Here is an 18,520-nt window from a genome sequence, read left to right as displayed (position 1 = left end):
GTTCTAGTAAACTGGGAAATTTCGGTGACAGGTGAACACCCTTGCATAGTTAATTATTTTGCCTGGTCTGAAATGTGATATGGAAACTTACCTTTCTGTCTAAGGAATGTGCTTTTCTATTTATTTATTTATTTATTTATTAGTTTATTTACAGTTTGAACTTGTGCTGACTTTATAAAGTGGTAGCATGTACTCTGAATTCAAAGCAGTGACTGCTGAAAGGGGCTGGCATGTACTGTGACCCCAAAAGCAAACAATAAAATTTTACTACTGTGTCTGTATATTGCTGAAGAGAATATCAGCTTTCCAGGAAAGCAGAAAAATCCATGTACTTTTGTGAGACTAGTAATAACTTGAAGCATTCCCCTACAGTTACTACTAAAAAATATAGCTGGCCTACCATAGAAGTGAATTTGATCAAAAGACATATTGTTCGCTGATAGTGAAATGATTTGTTCTCTACTTATTTCTGTGAGTTCAGCTTTGAACACATCATTACTGATTTTTTTTTTTTCCCCCATTACTCCCGATCTTTAAATTGTCATGTAATTTTCAAGGCAGAACACACTTTTTGAATTTATCTCCTCTCAATCTCATACCTGTGAAAACACATTTTCACCATTTAGCCATCTCTGCCTTTTGAGATGGCCTCCTTCTGCAAACTGGGCCGACACCAAGTCAGCCTCCCGTGATTTTGCAGGCTTTCAGCAGAGAGCCCAAGGCTGACTCTCTCTCAGTCAAAGCATTGTTTCTTCCCAACAAGGGACAGATTGGAAACAGATCTGTTAGGTGGAATACAGAAGGTTAGTACCAGACAGGTAAAGATCTTTTTATTTTTATTTTATTTGTATTTGCATTTTTTTTCAAGGGGACTCTGACACACTGTACAGTACTTTGCAGGTCATTGCATAGTGCAGTCTGTAGCTGGGACATTTTCATGATCACTTTTGTTTCTTCAGGTGCTACCTGATCCAGAGCTTGTGGCTGAGCTCTCACTGCTCAGCCACCTCCTGGAATTCCCCTTTGCAATTGTCATCTGGTCCCATTTTTGCCTCTGGCACAGTCTTGTCCCTTGCTGCTTTTATTGAAAAATCAAGTGTGGACTGAGACAGTGTTCAGGGAAAAATATCACTGCAAGTCATTTTATTGTGCTTATAAAGCCTTAGGTAAGTTAGCAAATTTACTTTATGGTCTAAGTAAAGAAAGCACACTACCATCCTAGGCATTTTATTTTATTCATCCTTTTCCCATCTCAATGTCATTTAATTCTGATATTTACACCAGGGGAATAACCAAAAAGCTTTCTCTGTATATATACCTACGTAAACTAACATCCTATACGAGTTAAGTTGGAGAGCAGGCGGATTGCCCTGGAAGAGCAATTAATGTAGAACATTTACTGACATTACATCGCATCAAAAACAATTACACTTCCATTACACTCATCTGCGTTACCCCTTCCTGTGTATGTGCTTGTTGAATCCTGTCCATATTTAATTTAGAAATGGATTAGTTAATGAGGTGGTAGCATCAGTTACTGGCCTGGCAGCAAAGCAATGAAAGCCATCCAGCAAATGCTTTCTGATTTGGACATTTTTGGTGAAAGGAAGAAAAAATAAACCAGAGCAGGCCATCTCCATAAATCCATCTTCCCTTAGGAATAATATGACTAGAGTTCCCTCTTGCAGTGAACTCTAGTGAGTCATCTTCTCTTCCTTCTGTCTTGTGGTAGAATGGGGAAATTGACAATAATAGTTACAGAGAGAGAAAAACAAAACAAAACTAAAAAACATTTCTGCAATAACTATTCCAGACTCGAGGAAAGGCTTAAAAATCTACACAGATTCTAGACAAATTCACTTTGGTGAAACAGTAAATAATCTGGGATTAAAGTAATGTTCCAGAATGGAATTATTCTGGAATAATTATAACACAGTATATGATTTTGCAACTTTTTGCTCTGCAGAGTTTTCTCAAATAAATTTCCCCTGGATGGTGCAGGTGAATAAGGACAGAGGCACAAAAAATACTTCAGCCAAGCTTCTTCAGGCTTTCTTATACTTTCTTTCTCTGGTGAGCGCTGGGGTCAGTAGCTATTTGGTACAATGCTCCGGGAGCCAGCCTCTTCACTTCAGTTCAGCTGAATTTCAGGGTAATGAAAACCAAAAAAAAAAGGAGAGGAAATGCCTCTCCTCAAAGCAACTTGCTTTGGAAAGAAGGCTTAATTCTGCTATGCAGTGAAATATTTTTCATTTAGTGCTGACAATAATTACATTTTCCTGACCATGCGCATAAAACTTGTTTAGTGGGGTGTGTTGCAGAGTGCTGGCAAATCCAGCTGGCCAAGTTTGCCATGGCAGTGCCTCTGTTTTTCAGCTCTGTTCGTGTCAGTTTTACATGGGACAGAAGCAGAGCTTCCAGCACTCATAGCCAAGCAAAGCCGAGTGGCATCAGGTTGATGTGTTCCTTTTGATGGAAAAGAGCATATATTCCAATAACAGGAATTAAAAGTGAAGTTCAGAGGACCAAGCATGGACATGAATTAGGAGTTTGTTAGGGGGAGAAAGGATTATCCATGCTATCAGGGAGACAGCAGAAATGTGCCTTAGTCCAGCCCAAACAAACAGAGCAGAAGAGGTGCTGGTTCCCATCACAGCAGATGAGTGCTGAAGGCCACACGGTGCCTCGGGTACGTAAATGAACTCAGTTTGAAGAGAGCAAGACCATCTGAGCATGCAGCTCAAATGCTATCAGAGCTCACTCACTGAGCAAGAGCAAAAGCAGGCAGCATCAGGAGGGCACACGATTTTGCAGCAGTTAAGGGGGAGGAAGGTAGCAGTGCTGTGAAAAGCGGCAGTTTGGACCAATTTCAGGTTGGTTTATATTGGCATTGCTTCATGAGAGTTAAGGAAAAGAAGCAGACTTAAAGGAGCTAAGCATGTTTATGTAAACAAGTACTATAGGATGATTCTATCACAAAGCTGTGTGTTGTGAAAAGATACTTGAAAATACTTGAAAAGTAAGGAAATTAGGAAATTGTGTTTTGACAGCAATGCTATGAATTCTGTGAATGGAGAGGGGAGAAAAATAGGAAGACATGGGTGCTGTTACCTCAACATTTTATTTGCTTTTTAGTATTGCTCTTATACCGTTTTTTTTTTTTTTTTTTTTTTTTTTTTGCCTCATGTTGGTGCCTGGCATTTTGAACAGTGATTACTGTTAGGTACAGCTGTATCTAACATACACAGTCAGAAATTAGTTGGTACTCTGCATTTTTGAAAATGACAACTGATGTTAATAGCTTGTAGCTTTGAATTGTGAAGGGAAGAGCAAACAAAGCTTTTTCTACTGATAATGTTTGTACAAGTTCTAGGGCAGTCTGTTTTATCCTTTCCTACAGTCAAGATAAAATAAACCAAACCAGATTGACCAAAGAAGGGAAGAATGAAAAAGTTTTTTTTTTTTTTTTTTTTCTTTTCCAGCCCCTTCCCTTCAATTCTCCACCCCTTATTCTCTACAACAAAAAATTTATTGAATCTTGAAAGATGGGAAATCCAGCATCACAGATTACAAGGAAATGCAGCTCATCTGCTTTCTTTAACAGGAGACAGAACTGCCTTCTAGTCACAGCCTCAGCCAGCCCTTTTTAGAGCCCTGTTAACAACAATCTGGCTAAACGTGGCAGTTTGACAGGGCTAGGCTGACTCTTATTGTTTTGCTGTTGCCTTTCATTCAAGCTGCCATCATTCTGCTGTTTGGCTACTTTGATTGACAGTGTGCAAGAGTCATGTTTTTGACTTGGGGACCTTTCTGTGGTCAAGTTACATGCAGCTTCATGGATGAGAATTTAAATGAGTGGAAGTCACAAAATTAAGACATTAAAGTTACAATCCCCACACCAGTGTTCAGTCAGCCACAAATTCAAAACATAGTAGGGAGTGGTGAGAAGAGGAAAGTGAGAATTACTTCAGCACAGAGTTTTGCACCACATATTTTTCATGGATTAAAATCTATATTTTGCTTTATACAACAATCAGATTTATTTTTTTTTTAAATGCTTTTAGTTCTTTAGTTCTGACATTGTACCAAATTTTTGTTTTGTTTCAAAATAAGGTGCACAGGAAGGACAGGGTAGGCATGCATGTGTGCTGCTTGTCAGTAAACTACTGTTATTTTTATTTTGCACACATCATGGATATCATATGGATGCTTGAGAAAGTTTAATCATGGCCATAGAACCATGAAGTTCTTCAGTTACACTCCTACGTGGATTAATTTACAATGTGTCTTAGTTTATAATAACTAAGACTCCTTCCAGTACCTGGACTATATGGTTTGGAGATCATCTGAGATACATTATAGTCTATACCAATGTAGACATGCACTAAATGGTAAATGACTGAATAACGTTGCAGTAGTATTAGCCAACAAAAGCAGTAATAAAGAGATTTGGCAGTAGGGATAGAAAGAACAATGATGTGAGTTTTGGATACTGCAAAGATTTCTAAGACACTGGAGAAACAGCAGCCACAGCTACTAGCAGCAATATAAATACAAAACTGTAGGAGTGAGAAAAGAGAAGACAGCACAGCAGCTCTTGCTATTATTAATCATTGTGGAGAAGGCCTCTTATTCAAAACTGAGAAGAGAGAGACTTTGGGATCTGGTTTGTTAGAGCTGAGTGCATGGAAGAAGTCAGAGCTGTGACAGTCTCTTAGGGCACCCTGCCACAGAGTTTGCCTTACACTTTGCCCTTCCAAGGTCATATTTAAAACTCTAGTGGATACATGTACTTACTAGGAAGCCAATGAGATTTAAAGACAGTCTAAAAACATTTGAGCTGCCCTCAGCCATGCGTCAGAATAGCTGCTGTACTCAGCACATCAATGAGCAACTTGGAGGGGTACACAGGGCTTTTTAATGCAAGACATTTTTGTACAGTTCAAAGATTCTGTCATGACACATGCCAGCAGTGATTCACTGCCTCTCAGCTACCACGTGATTAACCCCTCTCTCATTCATTCTCTCTAATTATTACTTCTTTTTTTTTTTTTTTTTTTTTTTTTAATTTTTAATCTACATGTTCTTGTCTTTTTCCTTATGAAAATGTCAATGTGTCAAAAAAGAGAGGAGCTGGAAAAAATTCCTCTCCTTTTCACCTTGTCTGGCTTCTTTCAAACTGAGCTATGCAAAGCTCTAGTGCAGCTTGACAAGACCTAACTGCTGAGATTTCACAGACGCTGGGGGAATGGAGGTGGGAGGGAATGGGGGATTTGTTCCAGTAAGGGCTCTGCTGCAAGCTACTGCATCTGCAGGGGCTCTTGTGGATGCCCTGGTATTGGAGGAGGGTTGCTGAAATGGAACAGAGGGAATCACATTGAACAGGAAAGCAATGAATATAGGAACAGAAAAATATGATGATAAATCTGTTTAAATGTAAGAAAAGGTGCTGATTTAAACATTTCTGTGACAGGACTTGCCCCTGGAAAGGAAGCAGAGCATCCTGAGTCATTATTTGGTATGTTTTATTTTGACGGAGAGGATGTATTTTACAGCCTGAAACTGTGTTGAAGGATTACTGTGCTACACTCAGGCCATCTGTCCATGACTGTATTAGACATGATAATGTTCTTTTCTTCACAGCTATTAATACCATGGCTCCAGTTGGCCTGCTCCTCTGCATCGTCTGCCTGGATCTGCCTGGTAAACAGCCAGTGTAAGAGACTGCTATATTCCTAAAACAAAAATATTGTTTTGAGTCTGAAAACCTGCACTATGGAGTTAGTGAAATGAAAGGAGCTTCTGTCTTCTATCATGCAGTATGCAAAGACCTGGTAATTTGAAAATTTGGTGTTAGTGCTCAGTGGCAGATCTAGACCTCTTTACAGTGGTGGTATCATTTTGACATTCACTGCATGACCATGGCACTAGACCAGGACAGAACCTTGTTCTTAGTTTACCCTTTCATATCAATCCGATGATTCTTAGTGAAGAGAAATATATGCTCGGCCATTCCTGATTTGTTGCTCTCTGGTGCATGTCTCTAGTTCCCTGCCAGAAGCAGTTATAAGTGTTGGCATATTTAGGGAGAAACATAATATTTTACAGGTTACACTAGTAGTGATGGGAGCAAAGGCATAATGAAAAGTGAGATCTGCAGAAGCAAACTAGCTTTTGTAACAGCTAGGTCTCAGCTTATTTGCAGCTTTGATTGTGACACCTTTTGTTTTTGCAAAAGGGAGCAAGTTGTAAGTAGCAGTTAAGCACAACAGAATACACAGGGATGCAGATAGAATATCTGCATCCCTGTGTATCACTCTGTGATCATATTGTGACTTTCTTCTGCCACCATCTGGAACAGCAATTGAGTTCACAGCTGGAAAAATCTCTCTCCTCATCTTTTTTCTCAGTTGTTTCCTTTCTAGAAAGCCGATAGGAGCTAAACTTCTTTTCAGCAGTCTTCAAGCCCAAATTCTTAATCAGAAGCTGTTGCAGGAGATCCTTCTAATCTTAAGTTATACCAAACTCTCACTGTCTTCTAGGAGTTCATTCAGGAACTACCCTTGGAAGATCCTTCACAGTTTTCCAACAATCATGTACCCAACACCTAAGTCATGGGATGAGCAGCCATCAGGTGCATTCACCACATATTTTCTATTCCTTCAGGTTTGGCTCCCCAGATAAACACCACCTTCCATTTCTTGTACATTCATCATGCTTATTCCCATGTCCAGAGCTCTGTTTTCTCTGTTTTCCGAGAGCTCAGAGCTGCTGGAGCTGCTAGTGGCAGGGCTGGTCTTGCGGAAGGAATCCTTCTTCCATCAGCATCCCAGAACAAGTGGTGTTTCTCCCAGAAGCCATCCAGCTCCTGCAAGCTGAATATGCCAGAACAGTCACAGACAGAACATGGTATTTGGGAAGATTTTCTTCTTTTTGCATTTGAACCACTCACCTTTTATTAACAGAGCTCTGAACTGGAAAAGTGGTTTGTCATAGTGATCATCACTCTGGGCCCCCTTTGCAGACTGTGAGGAGTGATGGGAGGCTTTGAGTGCCCTGTACCTAAACCAAAAGGAGTCAGAGAAAAGATTCATGGGGCTGGCAATTTGGAAGTGCCTATACTTCTTCTATTTTATCCAGAATGAGCCTGGAGTACCTTGTTGATCTCCACATATCCCATGTGTAGGCAATTGCAATTAATTGAGGGTCTTTCCCAGCCTAGACATTGGCTTACCTTTCAAAGGACTGAATATATGAACTATATACTATATACTTCTGTTCTAACCCTGCATTTCATACAGTGATTGATAATCTTTATTTAAGATTATGATCATAACCTCCTATGTTAACCTCATGGGTCTACAGAAAAGTAGGCCTATGTGCAGGGAAAAGTGCCCTAACTACTGCCTCATGATGAGCTGTAGCAGAGGGGCTCCCTGCTCCTGGCACTACTCAAGACAACACTGAATGAAGGCAGAGGAAGTTGAGTCTGGCTGACCAGAGCTTTTGTACAGGGAAGTGGTTGGGGCTCAGTGGGAGCAGTGGCTAAAAGGAACCTACTGGGAGGAACTATATGAATAGGGAGATGATGCTTTGAGGAGGCATTTGGAGCCAGGCATGGCATGGCATTCCATGAGGATGGGAACACAAAGCAAAAAAGAGAACACCAGATCCCATAGCTCTAGTCCTGTGTGATTTGTTTTCCTGCTGCCTTCTGCCTGGCCATTGTCTTCAGTGAAGAGATTCTCATCACTTTAGTTCATAAATAATGAGACACCCCGCAATGCGGGTTGTCTCAATTCAAAGGAAGTGCTGTTACACAATTATAGTGGGTGCAGTGTAGTTATAAATATATATATATATATATATATAGAAAGAATGTTCCTTGGACATAATGGCAGCATTCTGCCAATATTCTGTAACTCAATAAACAAGGAGTAAAGCACTGATTCATAGCCAGTGGAAGAAAGAATCACAGTTTCCTCTAATAACATTTCTCATTTCTGATTTGACAATAGCTGATGGCAGCTTTTATAGACCAACCTCTGCTGAGCACAAACCTGCAAGGAAATGAACCTATGATTTAATGTGCAATACTGGATTGCATAGACTTAGCCAAGGAATAATTTGTAAAAATTGCTGGTGGAAACCAAACCGAAGGATGAAAGATTTCTTTGACAGAAGATTGCAAGGGTAGGTGACATCCCCCTACTCCGTGGTTAGAGTTCACAAGGTGTTCTATCTTCCATCTGAGCCTGGATCCAAACACAAATGTAAGCCCACGGTTTGCTCTTGGTAATGAATTCTCCTTTGAATGTGTAATTTCTATCTGAATAAATATTCTTCACTACAGGGAAGGATAGAACAGTTTAGTGCCAGGTTGAGAGGAAAGATGAAGAAAAATGAGTGAAAACACCACATGTGGGGAAATCAAGGGGCATTGTATTCCTGGAGCCAAAGAACAATTTCTCAGGTTCTCCTTGACTCAGCATTTCAGGTCAAATCATCACTTTCATAAGAGTTGTTTTTTTTTTTTTTTACTGGGGCTGCTCTTTGTGGTTAAATGTTTTGCAGTTTGAGATTTGATGAGGAATGTGTGAAGCTGTAGGCTAGTCAGTGCTTTTTATTCAAGGCCAGAGTTTACAGTAAAGGGCTAAGTTACTGTTATGTGTCAGTCTGCTTTTAACTTCAAATAAAAAACAGTCTTGATCACTTCATGCTTCTTGTCCCTCCAGGTGATCACTGGGCTTTTTAACACAGTCTGCATGGATATGATTCATTTTATTACTCAGATTTGTCTCTGGTAATCAACCAAAAACAGTTCCAAGGGAAAAGAAAGGTGGTTTTGTTTTGTTTTCTTTTCCCCAGAAAGCATGGCCAAGTGATTTATAAGACTAGTAGTATATACTAGTATATGTGAGTCCCAAATCAGTTTGCTTGAAACCAGAGATTCAAAGCTGTTCCACTTCTGTGGATTAACTAATTAACTATTAGCATAAGAAGACAAGAGGGGCTGATCTTGCCACTGCTTTGAGCATGCAGGTGCAGTGTGGATGGCCTATGTTGATGGCCTTTTGTGAAACGCAAAAAGTGAGAAGAGATGCAGTCTTGCCATTGGAGAAACAGACTGTCCTTCCTCAATAGTTCTTCAGAGATATGGACTAATGTAATGTGAGGTAAACTGATTTTCATGTCATTGGAGCTGTTAAGGCATGCATGGGAAACTTATAGTGGTACAGAGTAGGCTAGCTGTCTCAGAAATGGAGGTCATGTTCCCTGGCAAAACTGATCACTCACCTAGTTCTCTTTCAGCCTTGATGGACCTCGTTCATAGTTTTTGTTTCTTGTTTGTTTGTTTGTTTCCTCTTTCAGGAGAAAAATTGCTTAAGTTTTGCTTTTGGAAACATAAATCCTCAATCCCATCACAATGATAATGTAGAAACTCTTTCCATGAGTCTCAAATGTTCCTCTCTCTTGCCAGGACCAACCTGCAATACAAATATGACATGATGCTGAACACTGAAGCTTTTTTGTCCTGAGGAAAGATAATACGTCGAAGGTAAAGTCAAACAAAGTGGCAATCTCTTCCAACCCATGAGATGCAATGCCTCGTGCTGACGTGAAAACAGCCTGTCTGATGACTTTTAATTAATTAATTAATTTATTTATTTATTTATTATTGTTTTTTCCAAGAGAACCGTGAACTAGGAAAGTTGCTCTACAAAATATGTTAGTTCTCAGGCATGAAGGGTGGTTTCCCTCCTTCCTTCCTTCCTTCCTTCCTTTCTTGCCTGTGTGCACCTGGGGAAACATTCTTCAGGTATAGAAAAAATGATTCATTAAATATAAGAAGATACCTGTGGTTAAAACAATTGAGACTGCAAAGCTCTATTTTATTTTTTTGAGGGTACCTTTTGAGGTACCTTCAATATATGTTGTTCATTGGGAAGGGTAAATTCACAGTGAAGAGCTCAAATATCTGCTGATATAATCCGTACAGATTTATAGCCAGCTAGAATATGAATGCTGTAGAGAAAATAAAAATGGGAGGTACTATCCATCCTGCCAGTTTTTATTCACAGTTTTTATCCGCATTTTATTATTATTATTATTTTTTTTTTTTTTTTTGAGCATGTCTTTTTCTCCCTTTATTTTGCACTAATCCTGAGCACACTGTTCTGCAACAAGCAAATAACTATTCAGCAGATGTTTCTGTTTGTGGACTCTGTCATTCCACACTTGGTTGTTTCTTGACAACTGGAAATCCTTACTGGGACATTTCATTTTTCTCACATGAGCTTTGGGAGCACCATGAAATAACATCTAATCAGTGCTAATTCCTGTAGCTTGTATTAACACTAATTACTCAACTTTGGGAACAGATTGAATGCTCAGCAAATTTGCAGATGATGTGAAACTGGGGAAATACTTAACAGCTGAGTTGTATTCAAAAAAAATATCGGTCATTGGGCCAAGAGGAACTTCCCAAAGTGCTTGGAGGGGAGTGCAAAGCTCGTTACCTGGAAGAAATTGCAGCAGGCATCAGCATAGGCTTAGGACAGACTATCTGAGCAGCTGCCCCACTGAACAGGACCAGGGGGTCACAGTGGATGCCAAACATATGAGTTATCATATGTTTGATATGATAACTCATATGTTTATATGAGTGCTCTTGTTGCAAAACACACAAACCACATGGCAGAAAACCTTAGGGGCAGTGTGACCAAAAGGGGGTGATAATTCAGCACTAGTGAAGCCACACTTCACAATTTCCAGTTCAGGGTCTCTCCAGTCCAGGAGGGAAAGGGACAAAATAGAGAGGGTCAAGCTGAGGAATGAATGATCAGGGGCCTGGTTCATGCTAGATATTAGGAAAAAAAATCTTCATTGGGAGAGTGTTGCAGCATTGGAACATGTAATCCAGAGAGGTTAGACACTTTTCGTCCTTGGAGGTTTTCAGGACTCAGCTAGACAAAGCAACAGCTGGTATAATCTAATGTTGGCCACAGTCCTGTTTTTTATGTGAGATAAGCTAAGGGGTATCCAGAAATCCCTTCCAGACAGCACTCTGATGACTGTATGAATTTAAGGGATGCAGTAAGCCAATCTAAAGAATCCTATTGCAGTTGAATTTTAATTGAAAAGCCTATAGTTATGAAGTGTTACTGAGAAGTGAAATGCATCTTCATGTATAATGTGGAAACTAGTCTCTCAAATTGTGCTCTACATGTTATAAAGCTGCAACAGAATACATGACTCCCAGATGAAATGAACCTAGGGCAACATTTCGTACAGGCTTGAGCCCCCGTTCTGGAATATTTCTGGCACATGCCAATGTTTAAGTATGGACTTAGTTTTAAGCCTTTTCATCTATCTGTTGTTTGGTTAAAGTCCAGGAGTATGTGCATAATTCTTTCATGAATCAAAGCATTCATGAGGTCTTAGCTGGCTCCTGGTGGTTGTTCCATTTCTGAGGTACCTCAGCTGTGGCTTGCTCTGAAGAATGTACTCAGACAAACTGAATGTATGTTTACATCATGCACATCTGTGTCCCATATTCAGATTATGAATTCACAAAGTAGCATGTCTGTCTTCTAAGTGAAACTTCCATGAAAACACAAGCTTCTACCATGTCCTCATGAGTGCAGTCCTTTCCAGAAGGAAACCTCAACATCTGCAGAAGCAATAACTATTTCAATGAAAGTGTTTGCTATCCCTTTCAAAATCCACACAAACAGCTGAGGGGCAGCTTTAGATGTAATATAGAACTTGCGAGAAGTTCATGACGTTCTCTAATACTTCATCAGGTTATTGGCTTGTCACAATAGAGACAAGAATTTTATCACTATGGTTGATAATTTGCTGTTCCATGGCCAAAGATGTTTTTTTTTTTTTTTTTTTTTTTTTTTTTCATAGTACCTAGTGTCAGTATGAGTGCAAACTGTAGAGTCTGAATTCAAAGGGTGTTTGAAGTCTGTGGAAAACTTCCCTAAGGTTTTTTTTTTTTTTTTTGAGTACCCCTGTAAAAAGCTCTGGTGAGCATTATAAGTTGAGACATTCTTATTTGACTTCAGAGCCTAGATAATATGCAGATCTCTAAGAGCTATTTTAGTTTAAGCCTTTCAGAATTCCAAATGCCCACCAGGAAGTTCAATGTACTTTTTTTTTTTTTTTTTTTCCATGTAAATTTCTGATACTCTTATGCCATGGAGGCAGCTGTTATACCTATTGTAGAGTGATCCATTGCTCTATTAAAGCCTCATTGTTGTATTCAAGACCAATGTTTACTTTGTCTGATAGGCTTGAAAGAATTACAATATGTTACTTTCAGCTAAGTACAGGTATGTTAATGAATTTGATAAAGACTTCTCATCAGTAGAGGGCTAAAATTGTAATAAAGTTTACATGTATGTAACTGGAAGTGAAGTTACAGGGCCCTACTGACAGTTCTCTTCTTTTATCTGTTTTAAAAACATACTGTACTTAGGGATTGAAAGGTTCCCGGTTTGAAATTTGCCTTCAGAAAAAATGTAAAATCATATGTTTAATTAATGCCAAGATCTTCTGCAAATCCTTTGGTTAGCATCTTGTTGTCCTGTACTGTCCTCGGTTTCAGAAATTGATATTTGCGTAGTGTAACTGAGTTTGCATTACTGTAATATGAATGACTTGGTCCGGGAAAGGAAGAACAACAAAGTACAAGTATTGTGACTTTTTGTTTGATCTCCACTCATGCTTTAATTTCCCTATCAGTTATGTATTATAGGAAGCCAGAGACAGAATTAGTGTCAAGAAAAAAAAACAGAAAGAAAATATTGCTTGAACATGCAAGATTCTCCAGAGTCAGCTCATTCAGCTATTTTACTAAATACATTTGTACAAGGTTTTCTTTGTCTCATCATTTTGTCCTGAAGCTGTGATTTAGTCAAATGAAGGAATGGAAAAGTACCATATGCAATAATGCATGTGTGTGCAAAACACCTATTTGTGCCTTTTCTGAAGCTGTTGTATTGTTCGGTTTTCAGCCCATTGGACAAGCGACGAGGCTCAGAGATCATGTTGTATCTCTGCCAGCTAACCTCTGTGAAGTGATAGTGCTCTTTCTCATCTCCTCTACTTTTACAGCACAAGTGTTCCATCCTCAACAGAAGTAATATGAAAAGAAGCAACATCTTCAACAACTGCATGTCTCAGTAGCTACCCTGTAGAAGGGCTCATGGCTGGATACTTCAAAGAGCTTTAGATCTAAATTTAAAGCAAAGGCAGCAACCTACTTCTTGAAGACAGACACAACATATGTTTTGAAAAGGAATCTTTTGTGAAACAGCAAGCAAGTAATTAGAAAAACAATGTTTGGGCATAGACTGTAGATGGGTATCGCTATTAATCTCTGTCAAGTTGTTATTCTTCTTAAAAGGGTGTCGCTGAACTAATATGAAGCTATAAGCATATATAATTAGGAGAGTGCTGTGTGAAATACAGCTATTTTAAACAATCCCTGTTACTAACATGAATACTTGATACTCAAACTGCTGTTTGGTGTGTGGCTAAGCATTAAAACTCACAAGCAAATATACATGGTTTGGAAAGAGAGGCTGAAACTGAGGATGAGATTCAGCTCCAAACTGTAGACATCTACATTAGGAATATAAAAGAGGTACCTCCATGTTAATTAGGTCTATAAGTGCTAATTCTAGTCAAACAAGAATAAGGGTCTTATTCTGTTTTTTGTTATTAGTTCTAACTATTATTATTAGACTGTTATTGATAGCTATAGTTATGCAAAATCTGAGCTCACCATCTGGGCTAACAGTTGTGCAACACTAACTTTCCTGGGCAATGACAGAGCTCAGGGGGTCCATTTGTAAAAGTCCTCAGATTTTGATCAGTGTCTTCTTAAGGGAACTACCATTTTGGTGGCTTACTAGGCTGGTCTGGGATTTATGAGAATGAGCCAAAGTATTTTTGGTTTCTTTGGTCAGGGTAAGTTCCAGTGTTATCTTCTTTGATCTCTCTGGTAAATGTCCTGGGTGTAGACCCCATGTGGATATGCAAACTCTTGGGATATATTTATGTCTGAAACTGATGTGGACATAAGGTTCCCCAGTTTTTTGTCATTTCCAAGAGTACAAGAGTACAAGAGTACAAAGTCTTTTTTTTTTTTTTTTTTTTTTTTTTTTTTCCCCCAGAAACTCAGGTTAGAAGATTCTAACATGCTGAAAAAGAAGTTTTCACTTCCAGCTATGCATAAGACTCATGGACCTAGACAAAACTATCAAATGTCTTAGTTTCTACCCAAGCACTGTGTTCTTTGGACTTAGGCCAGTTGCTTTAGGCTTTCTAGAATTTCTCCTATGCACAAGTCTTCTGCACAATATGGTGTGACTACGACACTCTGATATTTGCATTGCTTACTCAAACATCAAGCAAATTCAAAGGCTTAATAAAGAAGACAACATCCTTACACTGAGAAAGAATACATTAGGGACCCGGTGAAATTCAGACGTTCCTAATCTGTATCCTTCCATTGAAGAACGCTGTTAAATACTCTGGTTATGAAAACTTTCAGAATTACACAGATTTCATCAAATAATGATAAATTACAGTAGTTGAGGGCTTGGTTATGTTCATATTTTTAGAAATAGTCCATAAGATAAGAGCAGTGAATGTAAATCCTATTTGTGGTTCATTCTATTAAGTATCTCATTGGTATCCAAAATGCTTGTGTGGTTCTCTTGGATGTAATAACTTTCCCATTTCAGTTTTGGTGTCTTCATCCTACCTGTTGTGTTATGTGTTCTTTTTTCTTTTTTTTTTTTTTTTCCCCAGAAAATTACCTTGCAGCAGAAGACCATAGTATTTTGGGTGAAACAGTCAATGGGTAGAAACTGCAATCTGGACATTTTCAAGGGGAGATCAAATTACGCAACTTGCTGTAAAAAGTACAAACAAGTTTTAGTCTGGATGGTGCTTATCTATTTTTGCAAGTGCATTACTTGAAAAGCATCTTGCTCAGCTGATCTATATAGCTGTTGTAGAAATGTAACTTTTCCGTCCTCCAAAACAATAATGGGCACCTGGCAAGCTTACTTGTGCACCCATGCATTTGAGTCTGGCGGTTTCCATGGAAACCCATTGAACTGTTGCACTGGTTTTCTAACATGCTGCCACTTCACAAACACAGGACAAGCTGTTTTTCACAACATTCTTGTATAATGCTATTTTGTTTTCTCTCTGAAGATAATTCAGTAAGACTCAATGTTTGCAGACTGCAAGAATTGTTTTTTATTCTGTTTATAACAGTTCATATATATTAGAAAATCCAGGCTGGGGCTTTCACAAACTCACTGAAAATATATTTAAAACTATCATACTCCCCATTTTGAGATGAGCAAAATGAAAATTTCCTTTAAAAAGAGTATATTTATACTCTTTTTCAATTCTGTATCAATTTCATTAATACACTATCTATGTCTCTAGTTCCCTTCTGGGAAGATATTTTACTTCCAAAATCAGGATGTGAGACATAGCTGCCTCTTTTGAGAGGCTCACATGCCTCTCAAAGGCATGTTAACCTTTTAAGTTAAAGTTTGATAAATTTGTTCAGGGAGTGAACAAATGGAACATGGTCTCTGTGGGAACAGAAAACTCAGTGATCCAAGAGGCCTTGTATACAGTATGGTTTAAAGCTTATCTGTTGACTAAAAACCCCAAGGTTTCTTTGATTATGAATAAATCATATTTCAAGCTGTATCCTCACACACCCAACAAACAAAGTTTCAGAGGAACTTCAGAATACCAGAGGGACAGAGGACTCTGATACTCTCTCACTAAGAATACAGTGAGCCTTGTAGTTTTCAGATATAGTCCACACAGATAATCTTGTAGGTTTTTCATTTTGGGGAAATTCATGGCAAATACCCTCCCCACTATGCAATTTAACATCTATCTGTCATTCAGCCAGTGACAAGGATTTCCTGTGAAGACAAGTATTCAGATATGACAATTTTTTGATTCATACAAACTTAACTTTTAAAAGTTATTCTTGAATTTTAGAAGCTGCTAGTTCATGTAAATGAAGAGTATGTTCTGGCACTGATTTTCTTTAAAAATATCAAATCTTTTTCTACCTTTGTTTCTTCTCTAATATTATTGATATCAGCAGTTGGTCCTCATTCAAACTGGACAAGCATCAAACACTATGAATTCATCTTGTGGAGCAGCAAAAAAATGTTAGTGATATGTGTGAGGTGAAGCTCAAATGAAAGGTTCAAAGAAAAGGACAATTTGTTGGCAGGAACCATAGAATTAATGCACAGCAAAATTTACAAGAATGTCTTATCTAGTGAATATTTATAAAAGAAATCAAATGAAACTAGAAGCTTAAGAGGCATAAATGTGATAAATGACCATTTATCAAGAAACATCTTTCAGATGAGGAAACCTGAGACTGAATGGTGCATACTGTAAAAGATTGAATACACTTAATAAGGGCCTGCTTAATGGAGAAGTTTGTCTATGCCATTTAGCACTAATTTAATGCTAATATGCCCATTTAATAACAATTTATATTAAACAGTTTCCTATTTAATGTTAATTGAAAATCACTGGTGTCCTGTTCCAGATAGTACTTACTGTCACTTACTTCAACTAGTGAGAAAAAATGTGGTTTTATTTTGACCTAAAACTTTACAGGAAACCTAAAATGCAGGAAGCACAAGTCAGTCACTACAACTAGAAAATTTAATTTAATTGTGTTAATTAAAAAAAAATAAAAGTGATCATCGATGACATATAAACATAATTAGATGCTACAAAGCATAAAGGATACATCCAGCTGACTCTGAAATGACGGTAAACTGCAGTTCTGCAGTTCTGGTTGTGCATGGGCAGAAAATAGTTGTATTGAGGAAAGGGATTCTGGATTGACCACCAGAATTTCCAGAGCAAAGCCACAGTACTTACCTTCTGGTTGTCTGGGGCAGATGCCACTGGCCAGACAACAAAAAAAAACAGTGGCATAACCCTTGTCTAACTGTATGGATATAAACTCAGAATATGTCCCACAAGTTCCAGTCTGCTTGTGAACTGTACAGAGCTTCATCATCCAACAACCTGTCCCTATAGCTATTGAGAATGCTCAGAGTTCTGTGCTCTAGGACCTGATCTACTTTTTAGATCCAAGTTGTAACTAAATTGGAAATTATATTCTATTTACATTGCAGTTGCTACTTGTATCACACTCTATGCAGCCTGTTCATAAATCATCTTTGTCCCTTCCCTCTTGCATGTACATGCACAGACTAAAAAGCATTTTTAATGTCCAAGGGAAAGTTCGTAACATAAAATATATTCATACGCTAAGTACAGCTGCATCATTATATACAAATGGTCTGCCAGTCTAGCTATCTAATCTGTCACTGATATCAGGGTCTTCTTGATGCCCTGAGTTTTGCTGTTTCTTTGGTACCCTTTTATTCCATACGATTTGTGACTCCAGTTTGACGCAAGTATCAAGATTATGTTTTCTGTATGTTGTCTGGCTGGTTTATTTCAAAAAGTGCAATGAGTCAATTACACTATTGCCTGTTTTCTAAGCGCTGGAGAGAAGCTCTAATTGCTTTCTGTCAGTAAGCTTAGGCATGGCTATTTCCTAAGTCATTTCTCTTTACTAGCAGAATAGTGTCTCACTGAGAATATTGCCTCCTTATTGTGGAAACTTATATATTTCAGTGGTTCACAAACAATGATGTTATTAATCTTCACTGTATTTTATAACTTTTAAAGCAAAGAAAAGCCTAATTTATAACGCTAAGGAATAAAATTATGGCCCACTCTTTCTCTGAGGGGAAATAGGTTTCCTGTATAATTTGTAATTCCTTCCCACAGTGAATATAACATGTATCAGGCTTTTTTAAAAGGAAAGCTAATTGTAGAGGAGTGGGAAACCTTATGGATGAGGTTACTTTACTGTTTGCTTGTTTATTCTTGAACAGGAAAAAAACAAAAACAACAAAAACAAAACAAAACAAAACAAAAACCAAAAAAGAATGAATTCAAGGGTATGCTAATGGTAATCAGTTTGTTTTGGATAGGAAATACAGGAATCCATTGTGAGTGCAACTGACGGATCATCCTGTTTCTGATTCTGCTGACACACAAATGTTCATATATCTGAATCAGTCTGAGACATTGTACATGTCAAACTGTTGCTCTTCCAGTGCTTGCATTGATAATCCATCTTCTGCACTAAAATTTGACAAGCATAAAATTTTGAAAAGGCCAAGTCTGGAGTCTCCTGAGATTATTTTTGACCTCAGCTTTGACAAGAAATCAAGGAAATCACTAGCTGTATGTATTCTGAAAGTCCATTAGGCAGCTGAGGCCTGGGAAGTTGCTATTATTAGTAGGGTTAGTGATAGCAACATTTCTATAGTTAATGGAATCCATCCTTGACATTAGAGGCTGGCAACCACATGAAGGTTTGTGTCACTGCTGTGGCAGAATAGATACATGCATG

General features: G+C 38.3%; 2 long non-coding RNA genes across 3 annotated transcripts in view; one reads left to right on the top strand and one right to left on the bottom strand.

Moving 5' to 3' along the window:
- Positions 1-836: 836 nt before the first annotated feature.
- LOC311430224 overlaps positions 837-18,520 on the top strand; it is a 48,212-nt gene continuing 30,528 nt past the window's right edge. The window contains exons 1-4 of one of the 2 annotated variants that reach the window (XR_014688621.1): positions 837-2,873; positions 5,474-5,518; positions 5,644-5,716; positions 9,482-9,559. This is a non-coding gene — a long non-coding RNA (uncharacterized lncRNA). The remainder of the gene's footprint in view (positions 2,874-5,473; positions 5,519-5,643; positions 5,717-9,481; positions 9,560-18,520) is intronic. The other variant, XR_014688622.1, reaches the window with a different exon arrangement.
- Positions 5,475-7,143, bottom strand: LOC311430225. Its single transcript, XR_014688623.1, has 2 exons — positions 6,953-7,143; positions 5,475-6,875 (listed from the first exon to the last, which is right to left on the bottom strand). It is a non-coding gene; the product is annotated as an uncharacterized lncRNA (long non-coding RNA).

The sequence above is a fragment of the Aythya ferina genome (assembly GCF_964211825.1).
Source record: "Aythya ferina genome assembly, chromosome: 1".
In the NCBI taxonomy this organism is placed as follows: Eukaryota; Metazoa; Chordata; class Aves; order Anseriformes; family Anatidae; genus Aythya; species Aythya ferina.
The sequence above is the reverse complement of the archived record's forward strand: the minus strand, read 5'-3'. Positions and strand labels throughout refer to the sequence as shown.